At 60.1% G+C, this 17,500-nt stretch overlaps 1 non-coding gene across 1 annotated transcript; it reads right to left on the reverse strand.

The window, feature by feature from the left end:
* Positions 1 to 1,225: 1,225 nt before the first annotated feature.
* Positions 1,226 to 3,040, reverse strand: LOC149324702 (small subunit ribosomal RNA). Its single transcript, XR_016286739.1, has one exon. It is a non-coding gene; the product is annotated as a small subunit ribosomal RNA (ribosomal RNA).
* Between the last annotated feature and the right edge of the window lie 14,460 nt (positions 3,041 to 17,500).

Consider the following 17,500-nt stretch of genomic DNA (forward strand, 5'->3'; position numbering starts at 1 on the left):
GGCTACGCAGCGCGTACTTGGAACAAGCCGCAAAGCGGACGTTCATCAGTCTACTCCCGCAATAGGAGCCCACCGGCCACAGTGCCATGGACGGCGTTTCGGTAGCGCACCGACAGACTACTCGAAGGCTGGGAAGGACGAAGCAGCAAGAGAACCCGGCTGCCGCGAATGCGTTCAAAGTGCGGGATTATAATCCCTCGTCCTTTTCGGTCCCGGTGCCTCCTTTCGCGCCGTCGGCGCGGCGTCAGACTCCGCGCCCGCAGTGCGAGACCTTTCGCGCGCGGCCGTTCCCTGGGCCGCGCGCGTCCCGCCGCGTGCGCGTCGCGCAGAAGCGCAGTTTCCCAGCCAGCGAGCCGCGGTTCCTCTCGTACTTCGCAGCAGCCGCCGCCGTTCCCTTGGCAGCGGGCAGGCCTTTCCCTTGGCCCGCCTACCGACTGGTGGTCGCAACACGACAAAGCCAGCGAGCCGCGGTTCCTCTCGTACTTCGCAGCAGCCGCCGCCGTTCCCTTGGCAGCGGGCAGGCCTTTCCCTCGGCCCGCCTACCGACTCGTGGTCGCAACACGACAAAGCCAGCGAGCAGCGTTTCCTTTCGTACTTCGCAGCAGCCGCCGCCGTTCCCTTGGCAGCGGGCAGGCCTTTCCCTCGGCCCGCCTACCGACTCGTGGTCGCAACACGACAAAGCCAGCGAGCAGCGTTTCCTTTCGTACTTCGCAGCAGCCGCCGCCGTTCCCTTGGCAGCGGGCAGGCCTTTCCCTCGGCCCGCCTACCGACTCGTGGTCGCAACACGACAAAGCCAGCGAGCAGCGTTTCCTTTCGTACTTCGCAGCAGCCGCCGCCGTTCCCTTGGCAGCGGGCAGGCCTTTCCCTCGGCCCGCCTACCGACTCGTGGTCGCAACACGACAAAGCCAGCGAGCAGCGTTTCCTTTCGTACTTCGCAGCAGCCGCCGCCGTTCCCTTGGCAGCGGGCAGGCCTTTCCCTCGGCCTGCCTACCGGCTCTGTTTGCGCCTCTTCGACGGTTGTCGACAACCGAAAGCCCACCATGAGTGGTGCGTTACGCCGTTCAAACCTGCGGATACAGCCCGTCCGACTTTCCCTTGGTGACGGAGCTCCGCTGGGCGCAACAGTTTGTGCAGAGAAGCGGCTTCAGAATCTCGCAACTCCGCGGTTGAGGCCTTCCCCCGCTTATAAGTGGGGGCGGCGCCGGGTGTGACAAGCACAATCCGGTAATGATCCTTCCGCAGGTTCACCTACGGAAACCTTGTTACGACTTTTACTTCCTCTAAATGATCAAGTTTGGTCATCTTTCCAACAGACCGGCGCAACCGAAAGGCCGCGCCGGACATCGGTCCGAAGACCTCACTAAATCATTCAATCGGTAGTAGCGACGGGCGGTGTGTACAAAGGGCAGGGACGTAATCAACGCGAGCTTATGACTCGCGCTTACTGGGAATTCCTCGTTCAAGGGGAACAATTGCAAGCCCCTATCCCAATCACGAAAGAAGTTCCACGGGTTACCCAGTCTTTTCAGACAGGGATAAAGACACGCTGCTTCCTTCAGTGTAGCGCGCGTGCGGCCCCGGACATCTAAGGGCATCACAGACCTGTTATTGCTCTGTTTCGTGCGGCTAGGAGCCGCTTGTCCCTCTAAGAAGGTTGTAAGGTGCTGGGAACCCCGCACCTATTTAATAGGCTAGAGTCTCGTTCGTTATCGGAATTAACCAGACAAATCGCTCCACCAACTAAGAACGGCCATGCACCACCATCCACCGAATCAAGAAAGAGCTCTCAATCTGTCAATCCTCCCAGTGTCCGGGCCGGGTAAGTTTTCCCGTGTTGAGTCAAATTAAGCCGCAGGCTCCACTCCTGGTGGTGCCCTTCCGTCAATTCCTTTAAGTTTCAGCTTTGCAACCATACTTCCCCCGGAACCCAAATACTTTGGTTTCCCGGAAGCTGCCCGCCGAGTCATTTGAGTAACTCAGGCGGATCGCTGGTTGGCATCGTTTATGGTCAGAACTAGGGCGGTATCTGATCGCCTTCGAACCTCTGACTTTCGTTCTTGATCAAAGAAAACATTCTTGGCAAATGCTTTCGCAGTAGTTCGTCTTGCGACGGTCCAAGAATTTCACCTCTAGCGCCGCAATACGAATGCCCCCGTCTGTCCCTCTTAATCATTACCCCGTATTCCAAAAACCAACAGAACAGAAACGGGGTCTTGTTCTATTATTCCATGCAAGTTTATTCAGGCGACTCGCCTGCGTTGAGCACTCTAATTTTTTCAAAGTAAAAGCGCAGGCCACCTCGAGACGCACCAATGAAGGGCACCAAGAGAGGACCGGCATGATGTTCAGTCCGAGCCGTCGCATCGGGTAGATGCACTACTCGTCTGGAACTGAGATCCAACTACGAGCTTTTTAACCGCAGCAGCTTTAGTATACGCTATTGGAGCTGGAATTACCGCGGCTGCTGGCACCAGACTTGCCCTCCAATTGATCCTCGTTAAAGGATTTAGAGTGTACTCATTTCAATTACGGGGCCTCAAAAGAGTCCCGTATTGTTATTTTTCGTCACTACCTCCCCGTGCCGGGAGTGGGTAATTTGCGCGCCTGCTGCCTTCCTTGGATGTGGTAGCCGTTTCTCAGGCTCCCTCTCCGGAATCGAACCCTGATTCTCCGTTACCCGTAACAACCATGGTAGGCAAGTAACCTACCATCGAAAGTTGATAAGGCAGACACTTGAAAGAAACGTCGCCGGCTCATGGCCATGCGATCAGCACAAAGTTATCCAGAGTCACCACAGAGTACGGGCAGAGCCCGATGGGTCTTGGTCTAATAAAAGCGCCCGTCAGCCAAAGGCCTTCAGGCTCAATGCATGTATTAGCTCTAGAATTGCCACAGTTGTCCAAGTAGAAAGAAACGATCTAAGGAACCATAACTGATTTAATGAGCCATTCGCGGTTTCGCCTTATTTCGGCATGTACTTAGACATGCATGGCTTAATCTTTGAGACAAGCATATGATTACTGGCAGGATCAACCAGGTATGATGCATAGGCATTCCCTTTTCGCTCCAGAAGGGTGCCTCGTCGCCGCCGATAGGGCCGCCATAAACCCCCAGCGCGCGACGCATCTTTTTCGCGGCAGCTTGCGCTGCCCGTGCATCGTTCGAGCTCGCTGCGGCATCCGACCCGTAGGTACGGCAATCGCCACGCGGCAAGAGAGCACGAGTGCCTTTAGGCAAAGCATTTGTAACGCGCCCACCAGTGCGCACATCGGCCTCTAGGGCCGCAGCATTAGGCAACTGGACGGCGCTTGCTGCGTAGCCGAGACGGCCAAGCCGCCAGACGACGGGACACGCCCGCGTCTTCGGCGCGCTCGCACGGAATCGAGTCCGGGTAGCACGGAACACACCTCGTAAAACGTGGAAACAGCGTCGTCCGACAACCAGCCCCTATCGCAGACGCGGATGAGGCTGCAGACGAATGCCGTGGGGTCCGAGGGACGGGGACACGCTGGGCACGAGGCCGCATATCAGACCCGGTCACGGCGCGCACACGCGGGCGCGCGCCGCCGACTGCTCCACTGGGACCCCCATATAATAGCAGCGATAAGTACCCAGACCTCCGTGGGTGAGTAAATCGCCGTACTCGTGCCACTTTCGCCGCAAGAGCCGCACAAATCGTGCGCGCTTTTCCGCGGCATCACAACGCCGCGCTTCCGCGGCGCCCCGCACGAGCCGTACTCGTGGACATAGCCGTCGGGCGAACCGCCGTACTCGAGGCGCGTTCGCCGCAAGAGCCGCTCAAATCGTGCGCGCTTTGCTGCGGCATCGCACGAAAGCGCATCCCCGGCGCCCCGCACGAGCCGTACTCGTGGACATAGCCGTCGGGCGAAGCGCCGTACTCGAGGCGCGTTCGCCGCAAGAGCCGCTCAAATCGTGCGCGCTTTCCTGCGGCATCGCACGAAAGCGCTGCCCTGGCGCCCCGCACGAGCCGTACTCGTGGACATTGTCATCGGGCCAACCGCCGTACTCGAGGCGCGTTGGCGGCAAGAGCCCCTCAAATCGAGCGCGCTTTGCTGCGGCATCGCAAAAAAGCACTTCCGCGGCGCCCCGCACGAGCCGTACTCGTGGACATTGTCATCGGGCGAACCGCCGTACTCGAGGCGCGTTCGCCGCAAGAGCCGCTCAAATCGTGCGCGCTTTCCTGCGGCATCGCACGAAAGCGCTGCCCCGGCGCCCCGCACGAGCCGTACTCGTGGACATTGTCATCGGGCGAACCGCCGTACTCGAGGAGCGTTCGCCGCAAAAGCCACTCAAATCGTGCGCGCTTTGCTGCGGCATCGCAAAAAGCACTTCCGCGGCGCCCCGCACGAGCCGTACTCGTGGACATTGTCATCGGGCGAACCGCCGTACTCGAGGAGCGTTCGCCGCAAAAGCCACTCAAATCGTGCGCGCTTTGCTGCGGCATCGCACAACCGCGCTTCCGCGGCGCCCCGCACGAGCCGTACTCGTGGACATAGCCGTCGGGCGAGCCGCCGTACTCGAGGCGCGTTCGCCGCAAAACTCGCATAAATAATGCACAAACTCATGAAAATCACATCTGCCGAGGCCGCCTAAAGCCCGAATTCACCTCCCGGGCGTCGAGAGGTCCGTTTCGGACTTCGCTGACAAAGCGGACGCTTTACTGTTTCGCGTCTGCCTAGGCGGTATGCCCCCTTATATATGCAGCGATAAGTACCCAGACCCCCGCGGGTCATAAGCGCGTCTACCGGAGCGGGCTTCAAACGAACGTAACTCTGCCTTCCGTTGCGCGAAAGGGACGGGAAAGGTCTCAAAATATTCGCCTTTCTCAGCCCCACACGCGGAACTAAAAATTGAGCGGCTGCGCCCACGGGAACGGCCGTGAAGATTCGAAAAGGCGGCCCCTTGCGAACCTGGTCAATCACCCGCTGCTCCGGCTACAGTGGAAGCAGCGGGTCGAGGACGACTGCACAAGATGCGCCGCAGCGCGGCCGACACGTGGCGTAAATTTCGCCGCGTTCCGCCAGGTGAAAGTGCCTTTAAAAATTCGAAAACCGTTTACCGCGTCCGCCGGGGAGGGAACCGCGTCTGCCTAGGCGGGACCGCGTCTGCCTAGGCGAGCTTCAAACGAGCGTAACTCTCACTTGCGTTGCGCGAAAGGGACGGGAAAGGTCTCAAAATGTTCGCCTTTCTCAGCCCAACGCGCGCAACTAAAAAGTGAGCGGCTGCGCCCACGGAAACCGCCGCGAAAATTCGAAAACGCGGCCCCTTGCGAGACTGGTCAACCACCCGCTGCTCCGGCCGCAGTGGAAGCAGCGGGTCGAGGACGACTGCACAAGATGCGCGCCAGCGCGGCCGACACGTGTCGTAAATTTCGTCGCGTTGCGCCAGTTGAAAGTTACTATAAAAATTCGAAAACCAGTTACCGCGTTCGCCGGGGAGGGAACCGCGTCTGCCTAGGCGGGGCCGCGTCTGCCTAGGCGAGATTCAAACGAGCGTAACTCTCACTTGCGTTGCGCGAAAGGGACGGGAGAGGTCTCAAAATGTTCGCCCTTCTCAGCCCCACACGCGGAACTAAGAATCGAGCGGATCCGCCCACGGGAACGGCCGCGAAGATTAGAAAAGGCGGCCCCTTGCGAGCCTGGTCAATCACCCGCTGCTCCGGCTACAGTGGAAGCATCGAGTCCGCGATGACTGCACAAGCTGCGCGCCGGCGCGGCCGAACCGTGACGTAAATTTCGTCGCGCTCCGCCAGTTCAAAGTGCCTTTAAAAACTCGAAAACCATTTACCGCGTCCGCCGGGGAGGCAACCGCGTCTGCCTAGGCGGGACCGCGTCTGCCTAGGCGAGCTTCAAACGAGCGTAACTCTCACTTGCGTTGCGCGAAAGGGACGGGAAAGGTCTCAAAATGTTTGCCCTTCTCAGCCCCACACGCGGAACTAAGAATGGAGCGGATTCGCCCACGGGAACGGCCGCGAAGATTAGAAAAGGCGGCCCCTTGCGAGCCTGGTCAATCACCCGCTGCTCCGGCTACAGTGGAAGCATCGAGTCCGCGATGACTGCACAAGATGCGCGCCGGCGCGGCCGACACGTGGCGTAAATTTCGTCGCGTTGCGCCAGGTGAAAGTGCCTTTAAAAATTCGAAAACCAGTTACCGCGTTCGCCGGGGAGGGAACCGCGTCTGCCTAGGCGGGGGCCGCGTCTGCCTAGGCGAGATTCAAACGAACGTAACTCTGCCTTGCTTTGCGCGAAAGGGACGGGAAAGGTCTCAAAATATTCGCCATTCTTTGCCCAACACGACCAAGTAAAAATTGAGTGGCTGCGCTTAAGGCAACGGCCGCCAAAAATTCGAAAACGCGGCCCCTTGCGAGACTGGTCAACCACCCGCTGCTCCGGCCGCAGTGGAAGCAGCGGGTCGAGCACGACTGCACAAGATGCGCGCCAGCGCGGCCGACACGTGGCGTAAATTTCGTCGCGTTGCGCCAGTTGAAAGTTACTATAAAAATTCGAAAACCAGTTACCGCGTTCGCCGGGGAGGGAACCGCGTCTGCCTAGGCGGGGCCGCGTCTGCCTAGGCGAGATTCAAACGAGCGTAACTCTCACTTGCGTTGCGCGAAAGGGACGGGAGAGGTCTCGAAATGTTCGCCCTTCTCAGCCCCACACGCGGAACTAAGAATGGAGCGAATTCGCCTACGGGAACGGCCGCGAAGATTAGAAAAGGCGGCCCCTTGCGAGCCTGGTCAATCACCCGCTGCTCCGGCTACAGTGGAAGCATCGAGTCCGCGATGACTGCACAAGATGCGCGCCGGCGCGGCCGAACCGTGGCGTAAATTTCGTCGCGCTCCGCCAGTTCAAAGTGCCTTTAAAAACTCGAAAACCAGTTACCGCGTCCGCCGGGGAGACAACCGCGTCTGCCTAGGCGGGACCGCGTCTGCCTAGGCGAGCTTCAAACGAGCGTAACTCTCACTTGCGTTGCGCGAAAGGGACGAGAAAGGTCTCAAAATGTTCGCCTTTCTCAGCCCCACACGCGGAACTAATGATGGAGCGGATTCGCCCACGGGAACGGCCGCGAAGATTAGAAAAGGCGGCCCCTTGCGAACCTGGTCAATCACCCGCTGCTCCGGCTACAGTGGAAGCATCGAGTCCGCGATGACTGCACAAGCTGCGCGCCGGCGCGGCCGAACCGTGACGTAAATTTCGTCGCGCTCCGCCAGTTCAAAGTGCCTTTAAAAACTCGAAAACCATTTACCGCGTCCGCCGGGGAGGCAACCGCGTCTGCCTAGGCGGGACCGCGTCTGCCTAGGCGAGCTTCAAACGAGCGTAACTCTCACTTGCGTTGCGCGAAAGGGACGGCAAAGGTCTCAAAATATTCGCCATTCTTTGCCCAACACGACCAAGTAAAAATTGAGTGGCTGCGCTCAAGGCAACGGCCGCGAAAATTCGAAAACGCGGCCCCTTGCGAGACTGGTCAATCACCCGCTGCTCCGGCCGCAGTGGAAGCAGCGGGTCGAGGACGACTGCACAAGATGCGCGCCAGCGCGGCCGACACGTGGCGTAAATTTCGTCGCGTTGCGCCAGGTGAAAGTGTCTTTAAAAATTCGAAAACCAGTTACCGCGTTCGCCGGGGAGGGAACCGCGTCTGCCTAGGCGGGGCCGCGTCTGCCTAGGCGAGATTCAAACGAACGTAACTCTGCCTTGCTTTGCGCGAAAGAGACGGGAAAGGTCTCAAAATATTCGCCATTCTTAGCCCAACACGACCAAGTAAAAGTTGAGCGGCTGCGCTCAAGGCAACGGCCGCGAAAATTCGAAAACGCGGCCCCTTGCGAGACTGGTCAACCACCCGCTGCTCCGGCCGCAGTGGAAGCAGCGGGTCGAGCACGACTGCACAAGATGCGCGCCAGCGCGGCCGACACGTGGCGTAAATTTCGTCGCGTTGCGCCAGTTGAAAGTTACTATAAAAATTCGAAAACCAGTTACCGCGTTCGCCGGGGAGGGAACCGCGTCTGCCTAGGCGGGGCCGCGTCTGCCTAGGCGAGATTCAAACGAGCGTAACTCTCACTTGCGTTGCGCGAAACGGACGGGAGAGGTCTCGAAATGTTCGCCCTTCTCAGCCCCACACGCGGAACTAAGAATGGAGCGGATTCGCCCACGGGAACGGCCGCGAAGATTAGAAAAGGCGGCCCCTTGCGAGCCTGGTCAATCACCCGCTGCTCCGGCTACAGTGGAAGCATCGAGTCCGCGATGACTGCACAAGCTGCGCGCCGGCGCGGCCGAACCGTGACGTAAATTTCGTCGCGCTCCGCCAGTTCAAAGTGCCTTTAAAAACTCGAAAACCATTTACCGCGTCCGCCGGGGAGGCAACCGCGTCTGCCTAGGCGGGACCGCGTCTGCCTAGGCGAGCTTCAAACGAGCGTAACTCTCACTTGCGTTGCGCGAAAGGGACGGGAAAGGTCTCAAAATGTTTGCCCTTCTCAGCCCCACACGCGGAACTAAGAATGGAGCGGATTCGCCCACGGGAACGGCCGCGAAGATTAGAAAAGGCGGCCCCTTGCGAGCCTGGTCAATCACCCGCTGCTCCGGCTACAGTGGAAGCATCGAGTCCGCGATGACTGCACAAGATGCGCGCCGGCGCGGCCGACACGTGGCGTAAATTTCGTCGCGTTGCGCCAGGTGAAAGTGCCTTTAAAAATTCGAAAACCAGTTACCGCGTTCGCCGGGGAGGGAACCGCGTCTGCCTAGGCGGGGGCCGCGTCTGCCTAGGCGAGATTCAAACGAACGTAACTCTGCCTTGCTTTGCGCGAAAGGGACGGGAAAGGTCTCAAAATATTCGCCATTCTTTGCCCAACACGACCAAGTAAAAATTGAGTGGCTGCGCTTAAGGCAACGGCCGCCAAAAATTCGAAAACGCGGCCCCTTGCGAGACTGGTCAACCACCCGCTGCTCCGGCCGCAGTGGAAGCAGCGGGTCGAGCACGACTGCACAAGATGCGCGCCAGCGCGGCCGACACGTGGCGTAAATTTCGTCGCGTTGCGCCAGTTGAAAGTTACTATAAAAATTCGAAAACCAGTTACCGCGTTCGCCGGGGAGGGAACCGCGTCTGCCTAGGCGGGGCCGCGTCTGCCTAGGCGAGATTCAAACGAGCGTAACTCTCACTTGCGTTGCGCGAAAGGGACGGGAGAGGTCTCGAAATGTTCGCCCTTCTCAGCCCCACACGCGGAACTAAGAATGGAGCGAATTCGCCTACGGGAACGGCCGCGAAGATTAGAAAAGGCGGCCCCTTGCGAGCCTGGTCAATCACCCGCTGCTCCGGCTACAGTGGAAGCATCGAGTCCGCGATGACTGCACAAGATGCGCGCCGGCGCGGCCGAACCGTGGCGTAAATTTCGTCGCGCTCCGCCAGTTCAAAGTGCCTTTAAAAACTCGAAAACCAGTTACCGCGTCCGCCGGGGAGACAACCGCGTCTGCCTAGGCGGGACCGCGTCTGCCTAGGCGAGCTTCAAACGAGCGTAACTCTCACTTGCGTTGCGCGAAAGGGACGAGAAAGGTCTCAAAATGTTCGCCTTTCTCAGCCCCACACGCGGAACTAATGATGGAGCGGATTCGCCCACGGGAACGGCCGCGAAGATTAGAAAAGGCGGCCCCTTGCGAACCTGGTCAATCACCCGCTGCTCCGGCTACAGTGGAAGCATCGAGTCCGCGATGACTGCACAAGCTGCGCGCCGGCGCGGCCGAACCGTGACGTAAATTTCGTCGCGCTCCGCCAGTTCAAAGTGCCTTTAAAAACTCGAAAACCATTTACCGCGTCCGCCGGGGAGGCAACCGCGTCTGCCTAGGCGGGACCGCGTCTGCCTAGGCGAGCTTCAAACGAGCGTAACTCTCACTTGCGTTGCGCGAAAGGGACGGCAAAGGTCTCAAAATATTCGCCATTCTTTGCCCAACACGACCAAGTAAAAATTGAGTGGCTGCGCTCAAGGCAACGGCCGCGAAAATTCGAAAACGCGGCCCCTTGCGAGACTGGTCAATCACCCGCTGCTCCGGCCGCAGTGGAAGCAGCGGGTCGAGGACGACTGCACAAGATGCGCGCCAGCGCGGCCGACACGTGGCGTAAATTTCGTCGCGTTGCGCCAGGTGAAAGTGTCTTTAAAAATTCGAAAACCAGTTACCGCGTTCGCCGGGGAGGGAACCGCGTCTGCCTAGGCGGGGCCGCGTCTGCCTAGGCGAGATTCAAACGAACGTAACTCTGCCTTGCTTTGCGCGAAAGAGACGGGAAAGGTCTCAAAATATTCGCCATTCTTAGCCCAACACGACCAAGTAAAAGTTGAGCGGCTGCGCTCAAGGCAACGGCCGCGAAAATTCGAAAACGCGGCCCCTTGCGAGACTGGTCAACCACCCGCTGCTCCGGCCGCAGTGGAAGCAGCGGGTCGAGCACGACTGCACAAGATGCGCGCCAGCGCGGCCGACACGTGGCGTAAATTTCGTCGCGTTGCGCCAGTTGAAAGTTACTATAAAAATTCGAAAACCAGTTACCGCGTTCGCCGGGGAGGGAACCGCGTCTGCCTAGGCGGGGCCGCGTCTGCCTAGGCGAGATTCAAACGAGCGTAACTCTCACTTGCGTTGCGCGAAACGGACGGGAGAGGTCTCGAAATGTTCGCCCTTCTCAGCCCCACACGCGGAACTAAGAATGGAGCGGATTCGCCCACGGGAACGGCCGCGAAGATTAGAAAAGGCGGCCCCTTGCGAGCCTGGTCAATCACCCGCTGCTCCGGCTACAGTGGAAGCATCGAGTCCGCGATGACTGCACAAGCTGCGCGCCGGCGCGGCCGAACCGTGACGTAAATTTCGTCGCGCTCCGCCAGTTCAAAGTGCCTTTAAAAACTCGAAAACCATTTACCGCGTCCGCCGGGGAGGCAACCGCGTCTGCCTAGGCGGGACCGCGTCTGCCTAGGCGAGCTTCAAACGAGCGTAACTCTCACTTGCGTTGCGCGAAAGGGACGGGAAAGGTCTCAAAATGTTTGCCCTTCTCAGCCCCACACGCGGAACTAAGAATGGAGCGGATTCGCCCACGGGAACGGCCGCGAAGATTAGAAAAGGCGGCCCCTTGCGAGCCTGGTCAATCACCCGCTGCTCCGGCTACAGTGGAAGCATCGAGTCCGCGATGACTGCACAAGATGCGCGCCGGCGCGGCCGACACGTGGCGTAAATTTCGTCGCGTTGCGCCAGGTGAAAGTGCCTTTAAAAATTCGAAAACCAGTTACCGCGTTCGCCGGGGAGGGAACCGCGTCTGCCTAGGCGGGGGCCGCGTCTGCCTAGGCGAGATTCAAACGAACGTAACTCTGCCTTTCTTTGCGCGAAAGGGACGGGAAAGGTCTCAAAATATTCGCCATTCTTTGCCCAACACGACCAAGTAAAAATTGAGTGGCTGCGCTTAAGGCAACGGCCGCCAAAAATTCGAAAACGCGGCCCCTTGCGAGACTGGTCAACCACCCGCTGCTCCGGCCGCAGTGGAAGCAGCGGGTCGAGCACGACTGCACAAGATGCGCGCCAGCGCGGCCGACACGTGGCGTAAATTTCGTCGCGTTGCGCCAGTTGAAAGTTACTATAAAAATTCGAAAACCAGTTACCGCGTTCGCCGGGGAGGGAACCGCGTCTGCCTAGGCGGGGCCGCGTCTGCCTAGGCGAGATTCAAACGAGCGTAACTCTCACTTGCGTTGCGCGAAAGGGACGGGAGAGGTCTCGAAATGTTCGCCCTTCTCAGCCCCACACGCGGAACTAAGAATGGAGCGAATTCGCCTACGGGAACGGCCGCGAAGATTAGAAAAGGCGGCCCCTTGCGAGCCTGGTCAATCACCCGCTGCTCCGGCTACAGTGGAAGCATCGAGTCCGCGATGACTGCACAAGATGCGCGCCGGCGCGGCCGAACCGTGGCGTAAATTTCGTCGCGCTCCGCCAGTTCAAAGTGCCTTTAAAAACTCGAAAACCAGTTACCGCGTCCGCCGGGGAGACAACCGCGTCTGCCTAGGCGGGACCGCGTCTGCCTAGGCGAGCTTCAAACGAGCGTAACTCTCACTTGCGTTGCGCGAAAGGGACGAGAAAGGTCTCAAAATGTTCGCCTTTCTCAGCCCCACACGCGGAACTAATGATGGAGCGGATTCGCCCACGGGAACGGCCGCGAAGATTAGAAAAGGCGGCCCCTTGCGAACCTGGTCAATCACCCGCTGCTCCGGCTACAGTGGAAGCATCGAGTCCGCGATGACTGCACAAGCTGCGCGCCGGCGCGGCCGAACCGTGACGTAAATTTCGTCGCGCTCCGCCAGTTCAAAGTGCCTTTAAAAACTCGAAAACCATTTACCGCGTCCGCCGGGGAGGCAACCGCGTCTGCCTAGGCGGGACCGCGTCTGCCTAGGCGAGCTTCAAACGAGCGTAACTCTCACTTGCGTTGCGCGAAAGGGACGGCAAAGGTCTCAAAATATTCGCCATTCTTTGCCCAACACGACCAAGTAAAAATTGAGTGGCTGCGCTCAAGGCAACGGCCGCGAAAATTCGAAAACGCGGCCCCTTGCGAGACTGGTCAATCACCCGCTGCTCCGGCCGCAGTGGAAGCAGCGGGTCGAGGACGACTGCACAAGATGCGCGCCAGCGCGGCCGACACGTGGCGTAAATTTCGTCGCGTTGCGCCAGGTGAAAGTGTCTTTAAAAATTCGAAAACCAGTTACCGCGTTCGCCGGGGAGGGAACCGCGTCTGCCTAGGCGGGGCCGCGTCTGCCTAGGCGAGATTCAAACGAACGTAACTCTGCCTTGCTTTGCGCGAAAGAGACGGGAAAGGTCTCAAAATATTCGCCATTCTTAGCCCAACACGACCAAGTAAAAGTTGAGCGGCTGCGCTCAAGGCAACGGCCGCGAAAATTCGAAAACGCGGCCCCTTGCGAGACTGGTCAACCACCCGCTGCTCCGGCCGCAGTGGAAGCAGCGGGTCGAGCACGACTGCACAAGATGCGCGCCAGCGCGGCCGACACGTGGCGTAAATTTCGTCGCGTTGCGCCAGTTGAAAGTTACTATAAAAATTCGAAAACCAGTTACCGCGTTCGCCGGGGAGGGAACCGCGTCTGCCTAGGCGGGGCCGCGTCTGCCTAGGCGAGATTCAAACGAGCGTAACTCTCACTTGCGTTGCGCGAAACGGACGGGAGAGGTCTCGAAATGTTCGCCCTTCTCAGCCCCACACGCGGAACTAAGAATGGAGCGGATTCGCCCACGGGAACGGCCGCGAAGATTAGAAAAGGCGGCCCCTCGCGAGCCTGGTCAATCACCCGCTGCTCCGGCTACAGTGGAAGCATCGAGTCCGCGATGACTGCACAAGATGCGCGCCGGCGCGGCCGAACCGTGGCGTAAATTTCGTCGCGCTCCGCCAGTTCAAAGTGCCTTTAAAAACTCGAAAACCATTTACCGCGTCCGCCGGGGAGGCAACCGCGTCTGCCTAGGCGGGACCGCGTCTGCCTAGGCGAGCTTCAAACGAGCGTAACTCTCCCTTGCGTTGCGCGAAAGGGACGGGAAAGGTCTCAAAATGTTCGCCCTTCTCAGCCCCACACGCGGAACTAAGAATGGAGCGGATTCGCCCACGGGAACGGCCGCGAAGATTAGAAAAGGCGGCCCCTTGCGAGCCTGGTCAATCACCCGCTGCTCCGGCTACAGTGGAAGCATCGAGTCCGCGATGACTGCAGAAGATGCGCGCCGGCGCGGCCGAACCGTGGCGTAAATTTCGTCGCGCTCCGCCAGTTCAAAGTGCCTTTAAAAACTCGAAAACCATTTACCGCGTCCGCCGGGGAGGCAACCGCGTCTGCCTAGGCGGGACCGCGTCTGCCTAGGCGAGCTTCAAACGAGCGTAACTCTCACTTGCGTTGCGCGAAAGGGACGGGAAAGGTCTCAAAATATTCGCCATTCTTTGCCCAACACGACCAAGTAAAAATTGAGTGGCTGCGCTCAAGGCAACGGCCGCGAAAATTCGAAAACGCGGCCCCTTGCGAGACTGGTCAACCACCCGCTGCTCCGGCCGCAGTGGAAGCAGCGGGTCGAGCACGACTGCACAAGATGCGCGCCAGCGCGGCCGACACGTGGCGTAAATTTCGTCGCGTTGCGCCAGTTGAAAGTTACTATAAAAATTCGAAAACCAGTTACCGCGTTCGCCGGGGAGGGAACCGCGTCTGCCTAGGCGGGGCCGCGTCTGCCTAGGCGAGATTCAAACGAGCGTAACTCTCACTTGCGTTGCGCGAAAGGGACGGGAGAGGTCTCGAAATGTTCGCCCTTCTCAGCCCCACACGCGGAACTAAGAATGGAGCGAATTCGCCCACGGGAACGGCCGCGAAGATTAGAAAAGGCGGCCCCTTGCGAGCCTGGTCAATCACCCGCTGCTCCGGCTACAGTGGAAGCATCGAGTCCGCGATGACTGCACAAGATGCGCGCCGGCGCGGCCGAACCGTGGCGTAAATTTCGTCGCGCTCCGCCAGTTCAAAGTGCCTTTAAAAATTCGAAGACCATTTACCGCGTCTGCCTAGGCGGGACCGCGTCTGCCTAGGCGAGCTTCAAACGAGCGTAACTCTCACTTGCGTTGCGCGAAAGGGACGGGAAAGGTCTCAAAATGTTCGCCTTTCTCAGCCCAACGCGCGCAACTAAAAATTGAGCGGCTGCGCCCACGGGAACCGCCGCGAAGCCTGGTCAATCGCCCGCTGCTCCGGCTGCATTGGAAGCAGCGGGTCGGCGATGACTGCACAAGATGCGCGGCAGCGCGGCCGAACCGCGGCGTAAATTTCGTCGCGCTCGGCCTTTAAAAACTCGAAGACCGTTTACCGCGTTCGCCGGGGAGGGAACCGCGTCTGCCTAGGCGAGTCTGTTGAATCGCCCCTATCTCGAGCGAGAATGGCAGGAAAACGACGGGACCGGTGGCAAAAGATTCGCCTACACACTGACTTCAAATTCGTAGGCTTGAGACATAGCGGCCGGCCGTGAAAAGTTTGAAATGGTCAAAGTCTCCCTGTCGCGAGCGGTGAATCGCCCGCTGCTCCGACCGCAATGTCAGGAGAGGAGCGCCGATGCTCGAAAAAGATGCGCCGCAGCGCGGCCGACGCGGCGCTGTAAAATTCGTCGTGCTCCACCAGAGAAAAGGACCTTTAAAAATTCGAAAACCCCGTACCGCGTCTGCCTAGGCGATGCCGTTCAATCGCACGTATCTCGGCCCAGACTGGTAGCAAAGTGACGAGATTGGTAACAAAAGATGCGCCTTTGAACGCCCTACACAGGGAAGGCAAAGTCGCAAACGACTTTCGGCCCGCGTCGGCCGGGGCGAACGCGCCCGAACGGCAAAGTCCGAAAGAGGCAACCCCGTCTACCGGGGCAGACGCGCCCGAACGGCAAAGTCCGAATAAAGCGACCCCGTCTACCGGGGCAGACGCGCCCGAACGGCAAAGTCCGAATAAAGCGACCCCGTCTACCGGGGCAGACGCGCCCGAACGGCAAAGTCCGATAGAGGCGACCCCGTCTACCGGGGCAGACGCGCCCGAACGGCAAAGTCCGAAAGGGGCATCCCCGTCAACCGGGGCGAACGCGCCCGATCGGCAAAGTCCCAATAAAGCGACCCCGTCTACCGGGGCAGACGCGCCCGAACGGCAAAGTCCGAATAAAGCGACCCCGTCTACCGGGGCAGACGCGCCCGAACGGCAAAGTCCGAATAAAGCGACCCCGTCTACCGGGCCAGACGCGCCCGAACGGCAAAGTCCGAAAGAGGCGACCCCGTCTACCGGGGCAGACGCGCCCGAACGGCAAAGTCCGAAAGAGGCAACCCCGTCTACCGGGGCAGACGCGCCCGAACGGCAAAGTCCGAATAAAGCGACCCCGTCTACCGGGGCAGACGCGCCCGAACGGCAAAGTCCGAAAGAGGCAACCCCGTCTACCGGGGCAGACGCGCCCGAACGGCAAAGTCCGAATAAAGCGACCCCGTCTACCGGGGCAGACGCGCCCGAACGGCAAAGTCCGAATAAAGCGACCCCGTCTACCGGGCCAGACGCGCCCGAACGGCAAAGTCCGAAAGAGGCAACCCCGTCTACCGGGGCAGACGCGCCCGAACGGCAAAGTCCGATAGAGGCGACCCCGTCTACCGGGGCAGACGCGCCCGAACGGCAAAGTCCGAAAGAGGCAACCCCGTCTACCGGGCCAGACGCGCCCGAACGGCAAAGTCCGAATAAAGCGACCCCGTCTACCGGGGCAGACGCGCCCGAACGGCAAAGTCCGAATAAAGCGACCCCGTCTACCGGGGCAGACGCGCCCGAACGGCAAAGTCCGAATAAAGCGACCCCGTCTACCGGGGCAGACGCGCCCGAACGGCAAAGTCCGAATAAAGCGACCCCGTCTACCGGGGCAGACGCGCCCGAACGGCAAAGTCCGAAAGAGGCAACCCCGTCTACCGGGCCAGACGCGCCCGAACGGCAAAGTCCGAATAAAGCGACCCCGTCTACCGGGGCAGACGCGCCCGAACGGCAAAGTCCGAAAGAGGCAACCCCGTCTACCGGGGCAGACGCGCCCGAACGGCAAAGTCCGAATAAAGCGACCCCGTCTACCGGGGCAGACGCGCCCGAACGGCAAAGTCCGAATAAAGCGACCCCGTCTACCGGGGCAGACGCGCCCGAACGGCAAAGTCCGAATAAAGCGACCCCGTCTACCGGGCCAGACGCGCCCGAACGGCAAAGTCCGAAAGAGGCGACCCCGTCTACCGGGGCAGACGCGCCCGAACGGCAAAGTCCGAAAGAGGCAACCCCGTCTACCGGGGCAGACGCGCCCGAACGGCAAAGTCCGAATAAAGCGACCCCGTCTACCGGGGCAGACGCGCCCGAACGGCAAAGTCCGAAAGAGGCAACCCCGTCTACCGGGCCAGACGCGCCCGAACGGCAAAGTCCGAATAAAGCGACCCCGTCTACCGGGGCAGACGCGCCCGAACGGCAAAGTCCGAAAGAGGCAACCCCGTCTACCGGGGCAGACGCGCCCGAACGGCAAAGTCCGAATAAAGCGACCCCGTCTACCGGGGCAGACGCGCCCGAACGGCAAAGTCCGAATAAAGCGACCCCGTCTACCGGGGCAGACGCGCCCGAACGGCAAAGTCCGAATAAAGCGACCCCGTCTACCGGGCCAGACGCGCCCGAACGGCAAAGTCCGAAAGAGGCGACCCCGTCTACCGGGGCAGACGCGCCCGAACGGCAAAGTCCGAAAGAGGCAACCCCGTCTACCGGGGCAGACGCGCCCGAACGGCAAAGTCCGAAAGAGGCAACCCCGTCTACCGGGGCAGACGCGCCCGAACGGCAAAGTCCGATAGAGGCGACCCCGTCTACCGGGGCAGACGCGCCCGAACGGCGAAGTCCGAATAAAGCGACCCCGTCTACCGGGCCAGACGCGCCCGAACGGCAAAGTCCGAAAGAGGCATCCCCGTCAACCGGGGCGAACGCGCC

Source organism: Amblyomma mixtum, unplaced genomic scaffold, assembly GCF_055824585.1.
Source record: "Amblyomma mixtum isolate Tamu unplaced genomic scaffold, ASM5582458v1 scaffold_21, whole genome shotgun sequence".
Taxonomy (NCBI): Eukaryota; Metazoa; Arthropoda; class Arachnida; order Ixodida; family Ixodidae; genus Amblyomma; species Amblyomma mixtum.